This window comes from Lonchura striata, chromosome 1, assembly GCF_046129695.1.
Source record: "Lonchura striata isolate bLonStr1 chromosome 1, bLonStr1.mat, whole genome shotgun sequence".
NCBI classification, from domain to species: Eukaryota; Metazoa; Chordata; class Aves; order Passeriformes; family Estrildidae; genus Lonchura; species Lonchura striata.
Window position 1 is genome coordinate 50812466 of NC_134603.1, and position 24303 is coordinate 50836768.

Consider the following 24303-nt stretch of genomic DNA (forward strand, 5'->3'; position numbering starts at 1 on the left):
TTGCATCATCCCCAGTTTCAGCTGATCATTGATTTCTTCTGACCCAGGATTCAAATATGTTGGACTCTGTTCCTTCTGGCTCCTGGAGATTTTTTGACTGCCATCTGACCAGGGCCCCCACAGCTTTCATCTGTTTTCACTCCAAATCCTTCTTCTAAAATATAAAATTATGTCCTCTAGCCAGCATGTTGCCTTTTACTTTTTCTGTGGTCCAGACCTCAGTTAAAGATTTAACAAAAGCAAAAAAAGCTCTGTTTCAAGCCAAATAAAGGAATAAAATCTAAAAGTTTTTCCAGATGAGAATGTTGGACATTTCACAGGCAGCTCATATGCTCTTTGGCAACTGAAATCCAGCACAAACTTTGCTCATGTAACACAAAATAGGAGGTTTTTTTATATAAACTATTTCTGGAGTTTCCAATTGTTGCCTTTTTCTTTTAATACTTCTTATTTTATAAAATCTGCATGAAAAGATTAAAGTATGTGAAACTTTGCATCTGTGGAGGCAGACTTCCTGAATTGTCATCTCCAGTTCCGTGCCAGGACTGCTGGGTGGCAACAGCTGCTTGTACTTCAGTGAACATCACTCTGTGCAGCTCCCTCTTGCATACAGCTCATCAGTCCCTCAAGGGTACACAGCACTGTCCTGAGTTTTCCCACCCCTGTGGAAGACCCCCCTCCTTGCAAGGACTGACAAGTCCAGCGGAATGTCTCAGTCACGTAGGTGATGTATACACCTGAAGAACTAGGTTTTTCTTTGAACATCAACAACAGAAGCCCCATTTCAGAAAAGCACTCTGATCAAACTCTGCTGTGCTCAGGGGAATCTGCTATTTAAAATCCAGTGGAAGTGGGGGCATTGAAAGCTGATTATATTCATGCTCACTGCACTGTGAGATTTTGCTTGCTATTGAAATGACTTTACAAAGAGAAACTCAAATGAGGGACGGATTGGAGGAGAGGATAAACTCTTTCCCTCCCACTTTCCAAATGACAGGCCTGCTGCAATGTAGTTATATACCACATTATGCTAAGCTTTTCCACAATACAAAGTACTATTCAAACACAATGTGTGATTACTACAAGTTCCCCTCTTTGGTTCACAGATATTATATCTGTAAGCATCTTTTAATTTGCTGTTTGTGATACTCAATGCTGGACAGGATTTTCCTATGCCATTCATGTTGCCTGCAGAATTTCCTGTTGCTGTACAGTTCTCACCAGTGCAGCATGTACATGTGTGTGTGCTAGGGCAACCAAAACCCAGACTGGGCTGCTCTCAGCCTGCTGGGGAAGATAATTCTGGATGTACTGCTGGAAGAGATGATTCAGAAGGATTCATGACATTAAAGCACTACTGTCCAAATATATGAAACACATTTGGAATGTGTGACACTTAGAACTGATCCAGCTGGAAAGTGATTTTAAACAGAAGAGGGTGAATCTTTTGTTTCTCAGATGTTTTTGAGAGAGAATAGACGTGTTCTCCTCCCAAACCAGAGACTTCTTTCCTTCTTCCTTAATTCTGAGGACATCTTACTTGGCATAGGTTTTGTGAGCCACTGGTGCAAAACTAAGTTTAGTTCATGAAAACAAAATGACAATTACTTGTTATTCTTTAAGACCTAGTTTCACATAGCAAAGCACATGCAATAGGTTTGTTTTTTTTTTTCTTGTTACATGCATTTTACCTCTAAATAGTGAAAAAATATTATTTCTGTGGGGTGTTGTTTTGTATGGATCCTGGCAGCCACTTTGAGAGTCAGCACCAGCACTATTAATGCACTGAATCGTATCAAAAATTTCTCTCACTTTTCCAAGTGCAGCTAGAGGACTGAGGTCCCAAATACAGATATTTCCTGTGACCTTTAATTAAGCTGAGGAAAAGGCTGCCAGCTGCTGCTCGAAGCCTAATATTGCAATGGCAGGTGAGGAAGAAAGTGGATGTGCAGGTAGCTTTTGAAAGTGGTGGTGAGGCAGAAGGGTGAAGAGGTGGAGGATGAGCTGAAGCGGGGGAGGAATATAGAGGCACCAGTGTGAAATCTAAGAGACCAAAGGATTAAGAGGAACAAGGAACACAGAAAAAAAATGAAATCACACCATGAAAGGAGATCTTTTCTTACGAAGAAAGCACAGAAGCTGTGGCAGGCACACCTTGTTGTTGTCTGTGCTTTTATTGTAAGGATAGATACCAAAGAGAAAAGAGAGATTCTTAAACTAAAGGATTGAACTTGCCTAAGAGGAAGAAACTTAAGAATTTATGAAATCAGGATGCAAACTGGATTTCTATTTCTAAGAAAAGGAGCTTTCCTAAAAATTAGGCTCTGTGGGATCTCTTAGTTAACGATGCCACCTTTGTTGAAGGTGGTACTGGATAACTCCATGAAAGTAATCACATGACATGAATCTTCCCAGGCCTCTACTTATAAAATATATCAAATTTACACACACATAGGTGTAGAACTAGATGAAACATGAAATGAGAAATATGAAAGTTTACATGACCTTCAATGGCGTTATTATGGAAACTCTGATAGTACCACCATAACAATAAATGCTCATTTCATTTGTTCTGGGGAATTTGTTTCTTGAAAACATTTGTTGTCATGGTGTATTTTACCTAAGACATTTTCAATAAGAAAGAAAATGTTCTATAAGCAGAATGGCTTTAATATAGCATTGCCCCTTGAAACTGAAATACCTATAGTAATCAGTTGCACAAGAAAAAATGACCTGAGAATGTTGGGGGAGGAGGAAACAGGAGGCAGGAGTTGCTGTTGGCTTTCCTAGTTAAATTCAATGAACTACTGAGTGGTGTTGACATGGAAATTAATGGAGCGAATATTGTTTTTCAGAAGATATATTCATAAATATGAGCAACTCATTGCAAGTGGAAGTCTCTGGTCTCTACATGTGCCAGGGACTGGCTCTTTTATGTTTCAGTGCACAAATTAGAGATGCTTCCCAGGCTTTTGGAAACAATTCCAGATTTTTGGCAACTTCATCATTAGAACAGCATGTTGGAACAAACAAAAATTAATTCAAATCATTAAGATTTCATTTGTACTGTGGTCACCTCACCTTCCTGCTCTTTATTTTTGTACTCTTTGTTCTCGGATTCATTCTTCCAACATAACTTCTTTCATTCATAAGATATTAATTTTCATTGTCTCGGAGACTAACTGATGCTGTCTCACTTTCCACTCCAGCTCTGCCCCCTTGTTCTTGTACAGCTTACATAAAACTGATGCCTTTTGGGTTTTGCCTTTTTTTCTATGTTCTCTGTATTCTTCATATATATATTTGTAACTCTGTACTCACCCCTGGTGGGGGGGGGGGGGGGAGGGGGCTTTGGTGGACCTCTTTCCCTAACTGCCTCTGAAGGCTTTCAAATAAAGACCCCCTTTTATATTACTTCCTTACTAAAATTATCTCAAGTTTCATTTCAAGTCTTCATTGCACTAAATAAAAGTTCTTAACTTACTCAGCAGAGTAAGTTATAAAAAGGACTTAACAACAACAGTGATAAAAGTCTTGCACTGATTTCACATACATTGCTAACCTTTGCCTAACTTGGACAGCATATGAAACATGTGGCAAATAAAATAGTTATTTTTTAAGAATCAACTAAGAATCAGCAGGGTTTTGTTTTTTTTTTTTTTAAATGAGAGTTTAGGATAGTTATTGTAAAATAAATGTAGTTTTAAAAACAGGTACATTTTGAACTCATCAAGAGAGATGGTAAAATAAATACTCTTCAAAGTGTTTTATCAGTTTCTTACAGTTAGTCTTCCCAGGGCTTTAAAGTTTTTCTCTCTCCTCCATAGATAGGCAGAAAAGTATCCAATGCCTTGTTTTTGTGAACAGAAAATAATATGTCTTAGATAGCTAGAGCCTTCAAATATCATGAATAAGCACTTAAAAATGCCTCACTGGCTGAGAAAAAAGAAAAGTAACTTAGATCATAAATGGATCAGTTTCAGAAATTGTAGTGATTAACACCATAGTAAATCTTAAGAAAAGCATCAATGAGAAAGATTCTGCCACCTTTATACAGGCTTAATAATAACTTACTTTGAAAAAGAAATCCCCACTGGAATTTAGTGAAGGAAGATACTTAGCAGTCAGTTTAAGTATGTCAAAGCCTGATCCAATGGCAGCAGAACTTTTAAGATGCTATTTTTGCCTATCTTAAATATTCACTCAGTTTGGAAGAGAACAATTTAATAAGCATGAGTCATCATGGATTTGTGAAAGGTAAATCATCTCAGACAAATCATAGTATTTAATGAAATAACTGTTGGTATAGACAGAGCCAGCAGATTTAACATATTTGGATTTTCACAAACCTGTAGTTAACTTTAGACATGATGGATTATTGTGTCATGATCTTTCAAATACAGGACAGTTAATAAAGTAAAACAAAATAAAATAGCTAAGAAACATCAGGGAGGTGGGAAGCAAATGGCTGAGATTACAAAGGCCTGAGCATTTTCACAAAAGCAGGGACCCAGAGGCATCTCTACTGAGATCAATGACTTTTAATACCAGCTTACATAATATTTAGAAACTGATGGCCTCTCATGAAGGTTCATTAGATTTTTGCCAATGGCTTTAGGTTGTGTTCTGATCTCATAATCAATTTATAGAGCATATGAAATTACATATTATCTGTTCCAGGAGGATCTTGCAGGCATGGCCAAACCAGAAACACAACAGTGAGATGAAAAGAAATTTAATATTTAAAATTATACCTTTAAAAAAATGAGGCATTTGAAGTAATATTCACATCATTCAAAGGGCATTTGATTTACTAATATGATTGAGACAAAGGATTCATGTTCAATAGAAAAGCAAGTATTTCCAGGCATACATGTACACAAGATCAGCTGCAATAGCCAAGAGGATTTGCTTTAGCCATCCATATGTGTTCTGTCACTTTTCAGTGCTATTACTTGTGCTTGAGGGTGTAAAGGCAATTCCTTTCTGAACTGTGAACTGAATGCTGGTGATAGAAAAGGCCCTTTGGAAGAAAACTAATTCACAACTTAAGTCAGATTATTTCTAAGACCTCCAGTAAGAGATTCACACTGTATATTTTTAGCTGCAGGTGACCTGAATCACTGTCTGGTGGTATCTCTAATACAGGAAGGCTTGACTGCACTACTCAACATGCTCTGTACTGCACAAAGTAGATAGTAGGAATGCCTCTTTAAAGCATGCAGTGCTGATTAGTAGGAAAATTAAGATTATTAAACTGATATGAAAAGTTTAGCACATATCCAACAAATAAAATTAAAGTTGATTGTAGATATTTTTAGACAGATGAAGACTTGAGACAGTTTCTATAAATTTGGAATAAAGAAATGTAGAAAAGCCTCCTATGATATGATAGTGTTTTACTAGTGCTGATGTACCGAAATCAGGAAATTTTAGCATGCTTTGAAAGCTGTGTGGTTATTAAATGTAGTGTACTAAAAGTGTACTGATCAATTGACCATGCTGCAAATTTAATAATTGACTTATTTTGCTTTGATTGATTTGAGTAGAGAAGTAATAAAATTATCTACATTCAAAAATCAAATACATGGATTTTTTTCCTTGGGAGAGTCACCACTCAGCCTGATTTAACAGTGAGGGTGGTAAAACACAGGAATAGGTTACCCAGAGAGATGGCAGATGTCCCATCCCTGGAAACATTCAAGGTCAAGTTGGATGGGGTTCTGAGCAACCTGATATAGATGAAGATGCTCCCCTCCATGGCAAGTGAGCTGGATTAGATAACCTTTAAAGGTTCCTTCCAACTCCTACTGTTCAATGACTCTATAATTTTTTTTTGGTTGGTAGAAATTTGCCTTCTCTTGAATAGTCACTCATCTTTTAAAATGTGGTGACGGTGTATCATACACATAAGGTTTACGCACTGCATTGCAAACATTTAATTTGTTTAAGTATCACTGGTATTACATTAGAAAATGTTTTTCACTTTTTTTTTTTTAAGATGGCTCTGCACAGCTCCATACAGACTTGTTCCACACAGCTCCCATGAACTGTCTGCACACAAAGTTGAATACTAGTTAATACGGCAGGATTCTGGATGCAAATTGGATCTACAACCCAAAAAATACATTTAATGCATTTAATCCTCTTCTTACCAGGATAGAACAACAATCAAAACACTTCATTTTTAAGTGTGGTATTTCACTTTAATTCAAGATCTATAAAAATGTGTCTATCAAATACAGTTTGTGTGATATTTCACAACAGACGTCAATAAACATCAACTCACAGGAATTTTCCTCAAAACCTTGCCTCCAGGAATCCCACAGTTAGTGCAGGGTAAAAGTCAGGCTTCGTGGACAAGATGACTGTATGCCTGAAGGTCAGCAAGCTAGCACTTGGATCAATTAATAGCAGGGCCATCAACTAGAAACACTCTGTCCTCTGCTGCAGATTCTGGTGGGAACGACCTCCACCATCAGAAGTAGGAATCTGAGCTGCAGTCCCGGCACTGGGAGAGGCAGAATTTTTCCTCCAGCTTTTGTGGGCATGGAAGTTCCAGAGAGCAATGTGCACTTCGAGCTGCATAGCAAACAGCCAGAACTGCCAGATGCCGACTCCTTCTGCAATCAATGGGCAAATCTTGTGATGCCTGTTAGCTACCTGTAGGATTTATTAGTAATCTGCAGGGCTTATTTACTATCTGTAGGGCTTGTTAGCTGTCTGTATGGTTTAAATATATATATAAATTTTTTTTTTTTTTTTTCAGAAAGGACACAAACAAGCTCTGTTCACACTCCAAGGCCTGGGTCCTACTTCAAATCACACTTCATGCAATTGTGCCTGATACTATTCTGAGACTGCCCACAATGCCTGCTGATTTTCAGTCTCTAAAGAATGAATAATTGGGAATGAGAGAACTTAAATCTATAAATGCCAGAAGGGTATAAATTGCTCTGCTTATGTAAGTAGAGGAAGTAGCTATAAAAGTAAGCAATAAACAACAGAGGTAAGCAATACTAAATATGAATTTTCTACTAATTTCTGTCAGTGTTTTAAAATTGGACAATAAGTCATTCAAGAAACCTTCTACTACCACATTACCTTCTTTTGTTTTCTGCATTAATTTTTTCAAACTTACATTAGGAAACAGCTAATCATAATTTCTCAGTGGTGTTTTTCTCTAAGGAAAACCTTCACTGTTCACAGCAGTTAGCATTGAATTCTTCTAGTCCTCCAGAGATTTGCACTCATTTCCCCAGTAAAAACTTATGCTGTCAATATTGCCCCTTGGTTCTTTACAAAACTGTGCCTAGAATGTTCCTATTTGTTTATAGTGGAGATTTGATTATCTTGTAATTTCCTAACATAGCCTTCTCTTAGGAATAAATCTAGGTTATATTGGCTCTATTTCTTATGATTCTGTGGATAATGTCTCCCCTACAGTCTAGAAAAACAAAGCAAAACACAATCTTTTTCTTGCAGTTCTGTGAAATTCTTTAGCTATTTTAATCTAATTTCTTACATATTTTTATTTTTTACTTTTATTTTAATGATTTCTTTTCTGAAATTAGTATCTGCAGTATGTGATAAAGATATTGTGATAAAGAAAAAACGACACTGGACTTATTTCAAATATATTTGAGCCCAGCCAGTTTTTGGTTTGTTTTTTTTTTCACTCATTATAGCAGCATAATCCTATATTTGCTATAGATTTGTTGGTGAAAATAGATGAGGAAATTTGGAACAATCATTTTAGAAAAATCCTCAAGCTATTTAAGGACAGATATAGTATGAGATACAAACAAATGAAAATTAATTAATATATCTGTAGATACTAAAACTTAGTACTGCTTCAATTCTAATATATTACTTGGCACATCCACTGCCTATTCCCATATTTATATGTATTAAAAGTTGCTAAGATGGTTTTCCTTAAAAAAAAACCCAAACTACTCTTTTATTTTTAGAAATATCTATATTCAGAGAAAAAAAATCCACTAATCTAACTTCAGTGCTGATTAAAATGCAGCCCTGCTCCCTCTGCTTTGAACATAAAGCACGCTCATTATGGTGTAACCAGTTTTCAAATAGCTTTATCTTATTATATACTTTGAATGAAATGCACTAGTTTTTATTCAGAAAAACATTTCACTACCTGATTATAGATCTTGATGCTTCAGGGGACAAATTAAGAAGTACCCTTCCCCTCTACAGCTCCACCACAGAGACTAGGCAACGTTTTGTGTCTTATTATTCCATGTACAAGGCACTCAAATGAGGGCTATATTGCCACCTCTGTGTTAAAAAGAAGTTTTCTTTCTAGTCCTCTTAAATGATGAAAATGATGGGGTTTTGTCAGTTTAGTCCCTGCCCTTGTTAAAATTTGTACTCACATTTAGACTGCTAAGCAGGCACAAACCACCTGATCAGGTGTATACCCACACCTAAGGCAAGCCCAGTACATGTGTAACAGCTCACAGGTAGCCAGGAGCCCTTTTGCAACCCCAAAGGGAACACAAGTTTAATTTCATGATTTCCAAAATCAGAAATTTAGATCAGTGAACAAGGGATCAGTGGGATCAAGTCAAGGGCAAGAGGCCCCAAGCTTTTTCAGACATCTCGGTGATGGAGTTCTTGTTGTGTGGCCGTGTGCTGGTGTGCAGTAGCTGAGGTCAATCACTGTCTTTCTGAATTGGTAGTGTCACACATCACAGCAAGACTCAAGTAGCCTAGGCAGAAACAGAGATGTTGTCCTTTCCATTTCCCACCTAGATGACATGACAGTCAGCATGTTCCCTACATGCTACAGACTAAATCCTGTCTAAATCTGTCCTGGGAGCCGTATCCACCTTAAGCCATGTGTAGTGCTCAGACCACCTCAGAGCCCAGCTTTCGGTATCACCTATTGGTTAAAGAGCTAACAAAGTGAGCTAAACACATCAGCAGTATAAATGGTCAGGATCACTCCTGTTCATCTTCTGCTCCATGACTCCAGAGGACGATGTGACTTTAAGAGAATAAACTGCAAGTAAAGGATCACATCTTTTATTTTTGTGTAATCAAGACTGATTTATAACACCATTTGAAATTACCCCTTTAAAACTTCCTTCCTCATACACACCAAAACCTAGAAGACATTTGCTTACACAAATCCATTACATCAGAGGAATTGTATCTGTTTGATGAATGCAGAATATTATCTTTTGTTATTCAGTATCTCAGTGAAATAAACTAGATGAAAATGCATGGGGTTTTTCCTCCTTCTTTTTTCTCCAAAGCCAAGCCATTTTAAAATTGGAATGAATTCTTGATAACTTGGATCTTACAGGCAAGTCTTAGTAAACTGTTATGACCTTGAAAAAAGTTCAGTGAAACCACAAGGAGTCAGACTATTAATTCTGTTTCAGTTCTCAGAAAAACACCATCCAAATATTGCTGCCCTAAATAAATTAAAGAAATAAATATTGAACAGAAGGCAAAACTTGAACTAGCCAAAAGTTAAGCATAGAGCTTACCTCATGCAAATAAGTACCAATAAGCACCATTGTTTATTGAACCTGAATCAAATAAGGACTTCTTTTGTATGTCTCATGCCAAGAACAAAATAGGATTCTCTCTGCCACAGGGTCCCATAGGCAAAGTCACACTGAAATATTCTTGTTCACAAAAAAGAGACAGTCTGATTCAAACTCTGAATACATGATGAAAAGAACTCTCCCCCACAAAAAAAAAAAAAAAAAAAAAAAAAAAAAAAAAAAAAAAAAAAAAAAAAAAAAAACCCAGAGAACAGACATTAAGCTTAACTTCTCTTAAACAAGCACTAGAATGAAATGCTAGTAATTAAGGATGGAGACCAGTGGTTATATGTGATAAATTATTTGGCAGTTCTTATTTGCTTTAAAACATTTTCCCTTAAGGGGGTATTTATTATTCCTGAAAGCTTATCTGGGAACAAGAAGAGACCTGAGTAAGAAGCTGGATGCAGCAAATGAAACAATGTGCTAAATGATTTACTATGTAAAATTTGTGTACAATTTTAAATATGTAGAGTTACATCAATTTTGCAAAGCAATTTCTGTGTGCAATTTTTTTTTTTACTTTTACTTTTCACTCATGACTAAATAACTTTTAACTTCACCATTTCCATTTTTTAAAGCAGACTGCCACTACACAGAGACAATGAATTTTTCATATTTGTGAAAAGAATGAAAAAATCAGATTAATTTTTTGGGTACCTGTTAATGAAATTTGGCATGCTTCAGAACTGAGTCAGCAAAGACACATGAAGCAGTCCAGTTTAACTCACATTCAGCTGCCAAAATGATCCACCTATTGAGCAGATAGCTGGCATTTATAACTCAACAGAAGCAGTTATGTTTATGTAACTACAAATAGTATTCTACTGAAAAAGCATATCAGAGCTTGTCTTTTTTTATTGATATTGCAAATAATATTTGCAGAATTTGGGAATGAAAAGCTTCTAAAGTTCTGAGCAACTTCATAGCAGACATAGCCCTATGTTTTTCTCCTTCCTTGTAATAATGCTGCAATTTTTGAGAAAATGTGCCATAGTGAGTGCTAAATCAGTCTTAATCATTCAAAGGGAGATTATTTACTTGTTATTGCTTAATAGACACAGAGGCTCAAACTCATCATTTCACTGCCTTCTTGACTGACAGCATCCCTGCTTGCACTCCTTCCATGATGGCTGGAGCAGAAGCCAGCTAAGCCAATAGCTGGCTGAAGCAGCTACAATTATCCTAGGATTTTATGAGGAGAACAAAGAAGGATGTAACTCCATCCTCTGCAATAAAAATAGTTATATAAAAAAAAGTATTTCTCCAGTGTTGTACTCCATTCAAGACATACCATGGTTTTAATAGCAGAATGAAACCCAAATGGCTTTAAAATTATTTTACCATTTCTGGAAATGCAGATGTTGCCTTAGTTCTCCTCAGAAACATATTAGTGACATCAACCTCCAAGCAAGCTCTCACAGGTTCTTAACAGCCTATGATTTCCTTCTTCATGTTTGCTTACCACAGGCTGATGGTAACACAGATCACTGAATATGTTTGCTTCTGTAAATGTTTCAAAATTTGATTAAATGCTGGCTGTAGATTTTGGAGGACAGGACAGCCTACATCTTGGTTCTGAATAACATTTTCACCATATTCTTTCACATTAATATATGATTTAATAACACATCTGAACTCACATTTTTAGGTCTATTACGGTCTTGTTTTCTACTTGTTACAAAACAAACATAAACCCCTAGAAATTTGAATTTGAAATGTGTGAGTCATTTTGAACATTATCTTATTGACTGAAGTAAAAAGAATAATTTTCTATTCTCCTTCTTGAAGTAGAACAATAAGTGTTTATGATCTTTAAAATGTAGCCATGCTGGTATTACAAATAAGGAAGCCAGTGGAAAGAATCAAACACCAAAACAGCTTTTACTTAAAAAGTCAATTTATGGAAAAGAATTTGTTTTTTGAGGAAAACTAATGAATTGTTGAAATGTCTACTTCCAGGGTTTATAGAATAAAAGAAAAATCTCTAAATCCCTGTGGTAAAATTGCTTGTAAAAATAGAAAGAAAAAAATAAAAGGATCATTTGATAGACAAGTGGTTGGTACCTTTTAAACGTGCAGAGAATTTGGGTTCCAGTTCTTTCTCCACAAAATGTCTAGAGATTAAGTACTGATAAAAGCAGGAACTGCAGGTGTGAGGATTCCCTTTTTTCTGACTCAATTTAGTTGTTTCTCTAGATGACTTTGTAAAGCTTTCTTTGAAGTCCCTTGAGAGGCTGTGCTTAAATACAAAAATTAGACTTGGCACTGAGGGCAAGTTAACATTCTGTGTCCCCTTTGCTTGTCTTTTCTTCATGTTGTTTTTTTAAAAACTGAAAGAGCAAACCTATAGGCTTAATAGCCATAATGTCCATAAAAGTGCTTTGGATGCAAGTTTCTTAAATGCATATTATATGTCATATGAGCATTCTTTTATTGGATTTCCTCTCAGTAGCAGAAAAAGAAGGACAGCCACTAATTATTTTTCCAGCAGCTGAAATAACTCAACATTTTTGTTGGTTAAATTTGATTCTCCCCCACCTGCAGACATATTTATTTTCCCTAAATATACATGATAAGGGGTGTATGTCAAGTCAGATGTTATGACTATACATGTATGTAAGAATATACCAAGCATGCAGACTTAAATAAAAGATAGCACCTCCGCAAAAGCATAGAAATTCACCAGCATTTTACACCTCTCAACATTCAGGACAATAGATGGCTTCTATCTTTTCTCTGTGGTTTTCCCTTAGTTCCAAAGCAGGACCAACTTGCTGTGAAATGGGTAGTAACATATGCACTGGATTCTAACAGAATGTGACTATCTCACTAGCCCTAAGTGACCTTTTAAACTCCCACCTTGCACATGTATTCAGAAGAGGTTCAGACGAGATCTCAAGGACTGGTAAAAATGTTAGCAGTGGCCTTCTGGCACTTGGGTTCTAAGCCAAATGGACTTGAACTCATTTAGGAAATAGTGGGATGCTATTAGAAACCTTATCTTAAAGGAGACAGAATCAGAGCTACAAAAAGTGAAGAGAGAGAAAAATGAAACAACAGACTAAGGGGGAAAGAAAGCTAATGAAAAAGCAGAGTTGAAATAACCTTAAATCTCACAGCCTTAAAGAAAGTTAATATAGCATTACATAAAGCAGACTTTTGGACAAAAGAAGGAAATTGGTATTTCTGGTTGTCATGTGAGACCCAGTCATAAACACCCAACAGATTCTGTTCACTTTTCTAATCAAAATAAAGAAAGTTTGTATAGACAGAAAAGGCACCGTGGTTTGCTGCTGAGGGACGAAGAGGCCAGAGCATGTAATGAACTCACTGTTTAGCAAGTTTAGTCCTATTATAAATTACACACATTTGGAGAGATGAAATGCATTGCACATTTCTACACATTATTTACATGGTGGGAATAGACAGCAAGACATCCCCCCACTCCCACTATCAAAAAGTAATGTACTGCAACAGTATCAGAGATATTAAAAGAAAAATAGATCCAAAGACTGTTGATGTTGATTGAACTGGAAAACAGGTCTCAAAATGTAAAATCTTATTATGCTTACCATGAAGACCAGTTCAATGCTCTGAGTCATCATGACTCTAGAGCAATTCTTTTAACATTTCTGACAATGGTGTTTCCTCTCTGAAAGAGCAGAACAGGAGAAAATCAACTATATTTAGTTTCTGACCTGAGAACATGTGGGACAAAGAGAAGGTGCATCTCATAGAGTCTCTTCTGTGGTTTGTTCCCAGAAAGGCCTCAGCTGGAGGGGTCAGTCTTAGTGTGGCAGTGGTTCCCACCCTGACCAGCTATTCCTACAGGAATGTATGAAGCTCCTTTCAAACCTCAGCATACCGCTGCAAGAGGATAAAGACAGATCCCTTTATCTAAGAGTGGAGCTGAAAGTTTCATCTGTGATCTCCAGGACTTCCCTAAACACAGCTTTTTATAAACTTAGCCATTAGAAAATCCTTTGTATGCTGTTAGTTTAAATAAAACAGCAAGATTCCAATCCTAAAAATGCTGAACTCAAAAAGGCTGAATGCTAACTTGCCCAGCTCGTAACAACAACCAGCTAGTTCTGATCAGCGAATGACTCCTTGGCTCCCCTCTTAATGCCTAATTTTGAGGGAGGGGAAGGAACCGCATTGCCGAAACCACACCAGAAATTCTTTGCACTTAGAGGCAGACACAAGGGCTGCAGCAAATAAGACAGCTTGATGGAGTGCTACAGTGAAACAAGTACACAAAACTAAGAAATACTCAAGCAGACCAAGTACTTTGGCCCTGTGAGTCCTGACAAACAAAACAGTCAAAACACATCTCCACCCTCAGGAAAGAGTAAAGGAGCTCTCAGTTTCACAAGTGCCACTTTCCCACTGGCAGAGGAATGCATGTGAGATCCTGCCAGCCTGGCCCTGGGGGTGAGTATTGCTACTTGAGTTCCTGCTCCTTTAGCAGTCTGATCCCCAACATTGCATCCTGCCTAGTGCCTCCATAAAAACAGTGAGCTCCTTTCAGTGTACCACTGCTGCTAAATATTTAAGCTGTCATACACAACAAGCTTGTTCCACCAATCGAACTGAAACAGACGCTTGGCCCACAGAGCTAGAGGCTAGATGGCCATTTAAAGAAAAGTATGCATAATTAAATTCTGTCTCATTTTATGCCTTATCCTCCCTCTCCCCTTTTATCTCCAGCTACCATTAACAGGCTCCTTTTCATTCTCCCCTTCTTATCCTTTTTCCTTCTTTTCCTTTCATCCTTGTTTATGTCTTTTTCATTTTCCCCTACTTAAATATTTTTTTCCAAATCCTTTTGATCATCTGCCTCCTTAGCTCCCCAGTTCTTTACCCAGCTGTGTTCGTGGGCTTTTCCATTTTATATCAGCTTCTCCCTCTCTTCTTTCTTACTACATTACTATTTCTTCAAATGAATTAAACCTTATTCCAGCAAGCCCAGGACCTCATTTCGGCATTGTCTGGAACAAATGTTAGTCACTCTTCCCTAATGAGCAGATTTGGATGGAAACAAAGCATATGGCTAGAAGGAACAGTGTGAAAATGGGGTGATAAAATCAGTGGTATGAAAATGAATTTAATTACATTATTCTTATCATTGTATCATCCAAATGCTCATTTGCTTTGACAATGATTTCTGTTCAGCATGTGTGACATTTTAGCCATATAGTTAATGTGTAGCATTGTCTCTCATCTGTTATTAAAAAGCAGTGAAAGGTTTGTCTAAATGAAATCAGATCTTCATTCGAACAGCAGGAATATAATCTTCAGAGCAAATGATCTTGGCAAGAGTGTCTGTGCAGGTCATGTATACAAATAGCTATTTTAATTATTCCCATATAAATATGCTTGCTTTCTGTAGCTGTACATAAACACATACACCTAGACTGGAATATGGGGTAAGTTAACCAGTTAAAAATTAACCTCATTTTTTCATTAAATTGGTGCAAATAGATTAATCTGTTCACTTTCACATGCTTTCAGGCAAATTGCCTCTGCTTTGAGCCCTCTTATAGTTTCTCAATCTCCTAGTTTGAAACTAACACTGTTGAACTAAAGATTTTTTTTTGTCTAGCAGTCTAGCATTCTCTTTTTCTAATTAAAAAAGTGATAGTCTTCCAGTCTTCTTTACTGCAGCATCTGCACATTCCCAAGCCCTCCAGTCATGCACTGAGTGATTTGCAGATCCAATTTATACCCTTCAAATTCCATATGTCAGAAATATCTGGAATTTAAGTTGAGAAAATAAATGCTTTTGAGTTTACCTTATGAGATGCTCTGAAACCCATGGATGCTTTGGGTCTTCCTCCTGATTTGAACTGATCTCTCCTCTAAATTGGGGGATTTGTTATTTGTAATTGGGACTGGCAAGTTGCCTCTTTCCTTCCTGGCTCTCCTTATGCAACAATGTCCTACTCTCTTCTACACAGTACCACATTCACATCTCTCTGTTCAGCGATCATGAAAACATCACCACTCACACCAATCTCTCAGAACCAGAAGTCCTGTGTCAAGTAAAATTATTGGTCAGAACTAGTGTTTCTTAAAACTTACATTTTTTCCTCGAGAAGCATTAAATGTCTTTTTCAAACAAATCAGCTACTGAGGATGACATAACACAAACTCTAAGAATACCTCAGTAAACAGTACAAAGAAGACCTCTTAAGTTGGTAAAGCTACTACTCACTTCATTGTAACTTCTGAAAAAAAACCCCATTTTCCCACAATTTGAAGCATTTGAAAATGTTCTAATGCTCTATACATTAAAACTTCACTTTTAATGTTGGATCAGTCTTCTGCAAACTCTTTTATTTATGTATGAGTAATATCCATAACATTAATTACTTGAAGTTTTTGAAATAGTTTGCATTTTATAGACTGTAATTCACTATAAAACAAGTACTACACATACACATGAAAGCACTGATATTTCTTTTCTTTCTGCACAGAATGAAAATAATGCCACTGATATATTTTCTGATTTCTCTCACCTGAAGAACTCAGTGAATTCAAAAAGGTGTCATCAATTGAGAGCAACAATCACATAACATGCATATACATAATGAAAGCTTTCTACACCTTCCATTGTGTCTTGTAGACTGCCCTCCTCCACTAATATTTCTCAAATGGGCTGGACAGCAAGGACCAAGAGGTATAAGCAGACTGTTCTTATTCCAAATGTCTTTTTTGTGTTAGCTACTGGTAAGTTCCACTTTTCTGTGTCAATCACAATTGTTTTATCTCTTTCTGAGTCCCTTTATTCTGGGTCTCGAATTCCTTCATCCCTTCATGGCATCCCATTTCATTAGTGCTTCTGTTACATGCTGAAGTTTTTCTTAACTGCACCTTTCCTTTCTTTCTTTGCTGCTCTTCCACTCCTTTCCTTCCCCGACTTTTGTTTCTCCTAAAGTCTCTGCTTTGAAACTGAATCACAGAGGAGAATTAAAAAAAAAAATAAATAAAAAAAGACAAAAGCTGTTCTCAAAGGCATCAGGAGCAGCCCAGAAATATTTGCTTCTCAGTAAAACCTAAAATGTTCAGTGACTACAAGAAACAACATTTTTACTTACATTTATCTAAGACAGATGCAGCTAATACAGCTGGTGCTCTGTTATTAGTGAAGAAAGTCTTGTGGCCAAGTGAGCTGAAACAGATTAAAGAACCTGCAGCACATTTATGTCAAAATGGTAGGTCAAAATATAACTTATGATGACTGAAGATTTAAGCACTAATTTTGAAGAAAGCAAGTGCCTGTAAGTGGGCAAAAATACTCCTAAGTTTTGAGAGGAGAAATAATATGTAATTCTTGGTTCTTTCTTTTTTGTGATGTGCAGACTGACAGCTTCCTCACTTAATCGTGCCAGGCACTATGAGTGTTACAAATATGTGACATTGTTTACCTTGCCTTCTTGTACAATTGTTATTTTTAATATTAGCAGAAATATTGGCATGCCATGGCAGTTTGAGTAATTTAGTAAGTCATTCATCTTCACAATTTCATTGCCTCCCAACTCCTGTCAGATTTAATTTCTAATTAAAATTTATTATTTTGCCAGTGCACTTAGTGACTGTTAGCGGAGCCAAACACGCGAAGTTCAAAACTGGACATAGAAAAAGGCATGAACAAAATAGGCTATTTCCTTTTGGTGTCTTTAACATCTACCTCTGTGCTATCTTGTAAGAGTATCTTCAGACACACCCTTAAGGCTAAATGGACTGTAAAGACCACCCATGCTGAATAACCTCACAACAAATTTCAGACTGTCATTCCCCAAACAGGTGACTAATGCAAAAAGTTTCCAGATCATCTCAGCTAACAGAAAACATAATCCATAGCAGGAATACTGCCCACTCTACATGGATCCAAGTCTCCCCAGACATCCTCTTTGGTTCCAGGTTTACACAAGCTGTCTTTGTATCATTATGCAAAGCCACCAGCTGCGTCAGTCCTACCAGGGAGATGACCTGCACTTTGTCAAACTAGATGTCCATGGGTTGGGGAATGGCCTTAGGACAGAGCCATGCCTATTGCTCCATATTCACATGCTGACATTGTACAAGCACTGCACGCTGGTTACCTACTTCAGGCAGCTCCTCAGTCACCAAAATGCGGCAGCTCCTGTGAGTCATGATGGGGAACTGGCAGGGCTCAGGAGCTTTTTGTTTTCTCTGTATGAAGAGAACAAACAGGCCTCACTCTGGCATTTCACCATCATCTTTGCTTCATTCTGCACAGCTGCATATCAAAATCAACATGGACAACAGGGAGCTGGGACAAGGATAGGATGGTGCTTAGCATCCTGAAGTGCAGCCTGAGTGCTGAGGGAGCTGCACTGCTACTACTGGCTTCACTGGGAGCAGGACTGCTGTTCAAATAGGAGCAGCACTACTGGTGAAAACATTAAACAAATCAGGCATAGGCTTGTCCTTCTACTAGTGTGATCATGAAAATAAAAATAATTTGATTTCTTCTTTTGGGTTTTTCCCCAGTTACTCTGTTTCATAAGCTGTGTATCCCTGGTTTTGAAGCATTTCAGAGATGTAAAGCTGTTATTTCCAGTAACAGAACCAGTTACATCCCCTAATAATATGGATTATTCCAAAGCAGAAAGAATTAACTCTAATCTAGGAAACTTTTATGTTGTATTTGCAATGCTTCTGATCACAAAGGTTATTGTACTTAATTCATTAAATTATATTCGGATGAGCTTTGTCAATTCATTGTTTTCACCTGAATTTTTGAATTTGGCAGAGGTATAGACCTGATGTTACAGAATTGTTTTAATCTACTAATTCCCATTAGTATAGGTGTAAGGGTAAAAAAACCCCAGATCTTCCACAATGCAGCTTTTCTGTACATATAATTCCCGTTAACTTTAATCTAAGTTCTGCACAATAAGCAACAGCAGGATCAACACTCATTTTGAAAAACAAAGTAATATGTAATGATTCGCCACATCTGCAAAGCCTTCCTGCTTTTATTTTGGCAATCATTCTTCTCATCAGAATGGTTATTTAAACTTGTGAGAAGAATCCATTTCATCATTATGTTTTAGCACATACATTTATATCCATCATAATTCTTAATTTAGACTTAATAAAATAATTTATCAGTATAATGTAAAATATTAAGTAATTGATTTTTAGCACAATAGTGCATGAAGCAGGAGAATCAATAGCATCCATGGCCACAACAAATTTCAAATTATCATTCCCAATGCTTTAGACGAATCAATGGGTAGTTGATTTGCTACTAATTTTATTATGTGTAAAATGTTAAAAAAATTCACTGCATGTAAATAAAGTCATTCTTTGTCTGACCATATTTCTGCTCTTATTCTTTCCTGTGTTTGCTCCCCCCTTTGTCTCCTCAGAGCTATACTATTTAAATAAGCTTCCATTATTTTCAGTGGAATGGCTTGCTAAAGGGAAATATTTGTGTCCCTTCACTGGACATCTGCTGTTGGTATGAAAGCAATCAAGAGGAAGAAATGATGGTATGAAGCACATTTAACTTTCACGCCTCTTCATCATTCTGCACAAGCAAACACCAACAAGAATTCAATCATAAGTACTTCAAAATATATTCCTCCCCTTTCTAAAAAAGCAGATATTAAAAAAAGGAAAATAAAGAATAAGAATAAATTACTAAATAACAATAGATTTTGCATGTGAACCTTCCAACTTTTTAGTACCTCTCCTGATACACTATCAACATTAAAAAAAATTATTCAAATACTTACAAATATGAATTACATTCTACAAATTACTAAGACAAACTGTGTAATTTAGAGAAGCCATCATTATAACATATAATTTACTTCTCAACACTTTTTAACATATTAGGGTAAAAACCTGCATTCAGCACAGGTGGTGGTGTGAGAGGATGTATTTACACCTATGCTCATATCCTGCCTCTGATGGATTCTGCATCACTGACTACTGGGCCTGCCTGCTTAGAATTGACTCTGATGAGAGGGTATTGCAGTGTTTTGCAGGAGTATAAATTGTTGTTAAAGTGGACTTCACAGGAATTTTTTTTTGAGAGACAAGATATAAAGTTCAGATTCTTCCACTCAACTACAACTGTAGGAATAAAAAGAATCTTAACTTCCTGCTCCAACAGGATCCAATTTAATAATGTCTCATGCATCTCATATGACAATTGCATCAAAGTAATAGCAGGAAGTTGTCTGGAGGTGCTGCTGACAACATGAATGTTACAATGCTACATCAGAGTTAGTAATAAAGAGCTGAAGGAATGATAATTCCATCCATCAATCACTGTTTTTAAGACCCACAAAGAGAACCAAAGAGGCTGCATATTTCACTTCTGTTTCACAAACTCTTAATTTGCTGTAAATGAACTTTTGGGAAAACTTAATCTTATGCCAAGGCACAGATCCTATTATCTGATGCTAATTTAGAGCTATGGAAGAAAAATGAGAAAAAGACATATGAGTGAACAAATTCAAGAGGCAGAAAGAACACTAACCTTATACTGAATGTAGCTTTTCAGTTGACTTTTGCTTCTGTGCATTTTTGGTGGAATGCACCCAAGATGTCAGAAATATGTTTTCCCAACTGGAAAAACCATCTGAAGGGCCCTCGCAGATATGATCAGTCAATATTAGCACTGATGGCATCAGACATTACTATTTCAGTTGTCTACTTCAGTTCTTTGCCTTTTATGAGGACGTCTGAAACTCAAACTTTTGCCAAGCATTCCTAGGGATTACTCCTAAAGGGAATGTTCCATCTGACAGAAGCCTGCAGAGAAACCCCCTCTAGAAAATGGTTTATCTATGGAGAGGGATAGACTAGAATATTTTTAGCAGAAAAAATAAAATTATATAGCTCTGCTGGTAAAACTCAGTGTGTGTTCCTTCTATTATGTAATAAGCACTAATTTATTTTGGAACAATTACTCTGTCTTGGAAGACAGAGAAGTTAGCTTACTTCACAGTGCTCATCTAAATTTCAATTCTTCTGGTTTCACTCTTTGACACGGTTGATTATAGAAGCGCTGAATAGAAAGAATAGCAACTTGAAGTTCAAATGAGTAGGGAGAGGTGGAACAGTATGGAACTTTAAAGACAATGAAATTAAGCCTAAATTTGTAATAGAAAAGGATGTTAACCCAGATGACTGACAAGATCAAAGCAACGAGTGACAAAGATGATATTACAGTCGGTATTTGTACAGACTTTGAAGACTGAATATATGAATATTTGCAAGTATTTGCATTTAATAAATTGTGTTTCTGCTTCTTTCCTGACCGATCCTATTCAACCTCACACAAATCTGAAGGTTGTATACTCTTGGTAGGTGTTTGTTTAACAGTGCTTCATACTTGGACTACTTTGCCCTCACCTCCTGTATGTACCTTCTAATAATGAGGACAGAGACACAGCTAAGGACATGTACATATTGGGAGAAGCTAAGAACAAGTAGTAAAAGAAAAACAGTGGACACACTTCTTTACAAGGTATCAGAGACTGGAACAATCATTAAGACCCATGTAATACATTTGAAGATGTGAAGGTGCAATGTGAGACAATTTTGAGTGAAGTAATGATTCTGATCAACCTCATTTGGAATACTCACCCACACCCTTTTCCCATTTGTCCCAGAAGCACCACTTCAGCTCCCTCTGGGGCCTTCAGACTCTGTTGGAGCTATGGTGTAGGAGCAGTGGTCTCAATAGGACTGGTCGTAGACCCTGATGACCCAGGACTCAGCGTGTGGGTTTATGCTGGGCTTTATCTTGGACCTGTATTATTGCAGTGGACCTGGCTCCTCATCCCTTAGGGAGCAGCTGACCCTTCCTGTTCCCTGACAGAAAGCTCAAATTTGAGGAGGCCTGCTTCTCACATATACTGTACAGACAGATATATTTCTAAGAGTAGAGTTAAAAGCCACAACGGTTTTAAGGTTTTGTAGATAGTTAAACAAATAGTTTCTCAATAAAATGCTGACATTCAGAAGGTGAGACATAATTCGGCTTGCAGACATAGAAATACATCAAACACAATGTGGTATGAGGTGCATGTTCTTCCTTGTTGGTACAAATCACACAAGTGGTAGAAGGAGACAATTTGGATTATGGCATTGAAATGTTACGAGTTTACAAACTTCTACCTACCTAGGCTACACTCTCTCTTATCTATCTTATTATAACAATTATGAAACAGATATTCTTTTACAATCCAGTTAATTTTTTTTTTCTTGAACTAGCAGTAACTATTTCTGTACAGCGTGTTCTGTTGCTCTTTCCTTCCTTCCTGACACTCAAATCCTAAAGTTCCCCCACAGTTTTACTTGGACACTTCAGACTTTTTTCTCACTTCTAGTTCAACATTTTCTGATTAAAGGTTGCTACTCTCTAATGTTTTAAATACTTCTCAAAGATCTGGATGTGTTTTCTCTCTCAAGCTCCAACTATAGTTTAATATCAAAACCAGTAGTGGCCATGTAAAATTTCCTCAGCTATTATAAAAAACATTGGGTTTCAGCAGCTGGAAACAAAGACTTTGTTTTTAATTACCACAAAATTTCAGAGCGATCAAGTGAATAAGGCAAGATCCACAAATAAGTGGATATTTGTGTGACTATCCACACAAAATTGATAATTATTGTTGCTTGCATAAATAATTAGCAATAAAAAAAAAAAGAAAGGAAAAAGGATGCAGTCATATTAAACATGGCAATATCTGATAGGGAGAAGTCACAGTTGTGATAAATGTATCTCAATGCCAAATGAATGAGCAGGGATCAGTTCTAATGCCAGCACACCCCAGCAGCAATAAGCTGGAAAGATAATAACCCTCTACTTAAGATGGAACATTTTGTGTGCAGCAACTTTTGCATCTGCTTAGATTGGTTTTGACTGACCTTAGATTCCAAGCAGTTCTTTCTGGTTCCTTGGAGGAAGGGAAAGACAAGGTATGGAGTGGATGTGATCTTTTAAGGACACAATTGGAACCTCACCCTACCCCTCAAAAAAGGGCACAGGGAGGCTTTTTTGAATAAACACTGGAGGAGTTACAGTTAAACTGAAAAAGCTCTTCAGTAACCATGAAACCATTTTAGCATCTACAGATATGGATACGTTAATATTATGAAACAGAATATAATTGAGTATAATGCAATCAGTAAATCCTGGCACATAGATAAGCACACATACTTTTCGTTTTGTAGCTTTAGACAAAAATCAGCAGTGAAAAGGTAAAGAGCATCAGTAAAACTCTGGGTGAGAAGATAAAGCTACCGAAAGATAAGTGACTATTAGCTTCTCTGTATTTAAGAAAAAGCCCCAAATGTAAAAAGAAGAAAATTTTGGCACATTTTCCTTGACCTACAGAGATGATGTTATTTTTGAGTAGTTCTTCTGAGGAAGGATTGCCCCTGGAATTTTGCTGAGCAGAAAAGTAGCTTTGATAAAATCAGAGAATTGGAATCATTGCCTGTCTTTTTTCTAACAAAGCAAATCATACTTTTACTCACTAGCTGTACTTAACTAAGAAAATGTACCCCTGTCCCAGGAAGAAAATTACTTTTTCATTATATTTAAACAGCAGTGTTATTGAAAGATTTGTGAAGCTTGTCTGCCTGAGCTTTAAAACAAGATGGAGAGAGCTAGTGAAAATCACTCTTGTCTAACTACTTGATAGTGCAAAAAATAGCTTTGAGCTGTGAGAGTGATGTTATCTGCTACTGAACTAAAAGATCAGGTGACAGCTGTGTAGTTCACATTCTTGGCCACTTAATCAGCATTGTCACAGGTCAAAAAAAGGCAGGGCGTTTGGGCCTTCCTCCAATATTTGAATATGAGTCTTTGCTTTTCTATTTCTGCTGTAACATGAGCAAGAGAGTGTTCCTGTTTTGTATCATTATAGGAGGGGTGACTTCATGCTACAGATTATGCAGGGTGGCCTTGATGTCTCAGAGAATTCACGATATGTTTACTTGTTCTTGTGCCGGTGATACAGAATGAAAAGCACTGCAAATATCACTGGCAATTTAAAGGTAACAGCTAAATAAACACATTCTATATATCTAATTGTTAAATGTAGATGTGTGCCTATCCAAAGGATTCTTCCTGACATAGGTTAAGCGGGCCTTTTTCCACATTATGATAAGTATTTGGACATCAGACCTCCCTAACCAGTAATACAGTTCTTCTTCAGTTTGAAATTTTCAAAAATCAGTTGCCAGAAGTAGCTCAGAGATCTGGAATATGGGAAAATATTCTGCAAGAGAATGATTAGCGAAGAGAGGGCAGCTCTGCCAGTGAAGTTTATGTAATAAACAGTGTAATTATTCATAATTTATCATCAGGTTGTTTAATTTTCCCTCAGAGAGATGTATAAAATTTTCACATTTAAAAATAAAACAAAATCTTTGCAATGAAGGCTGGTTATGTGTATTTCCTATTGATGTACATTAAAATCTACAAATTAGTTACAACCATTTCCAGATTTTCTCCTTATTCTACATGTTTTCCTGTCTCATGCTTTGAATCCCTTCAACAGGAATAATTTTATTTGTGATAATTGGAAACTCCTGTGGTCCTCAGCTGAAGTATATCTATGTAGGGAACTGTAAATAGGTATTTCTTTGAGGTGATCCAGTTCAAGAACAGATGCAAGGTATCTAAAGTCTGTTTGTCAGTGAAAAACAATCAGCAAAG

At 36.8% G+C, this 24303-nt stretch overlaps 1 long non-coding RNA gene across 1 annotated transcript in view; it reads right to left on the minus strand.

The window, feature by feature from the left end:
• LOC110467856 (uncharacterized) overlaps positions 1-15441 on the minus strand; it is a 35668-nt gene extending 20227 nt beyond the window's left edge. The window contains exon 1 of the long non-coding RNA XR_002464931.1: positions 15377-15441. This is a non-coding gene — a long non-coding RNA (uncharacterized LOC110467856). The remainder of the gene's footprint in view (positions 1-15376) is intronic.
• Between the last annotated feature and the right edge of the window lie 8862 nt (positions 15442-24303).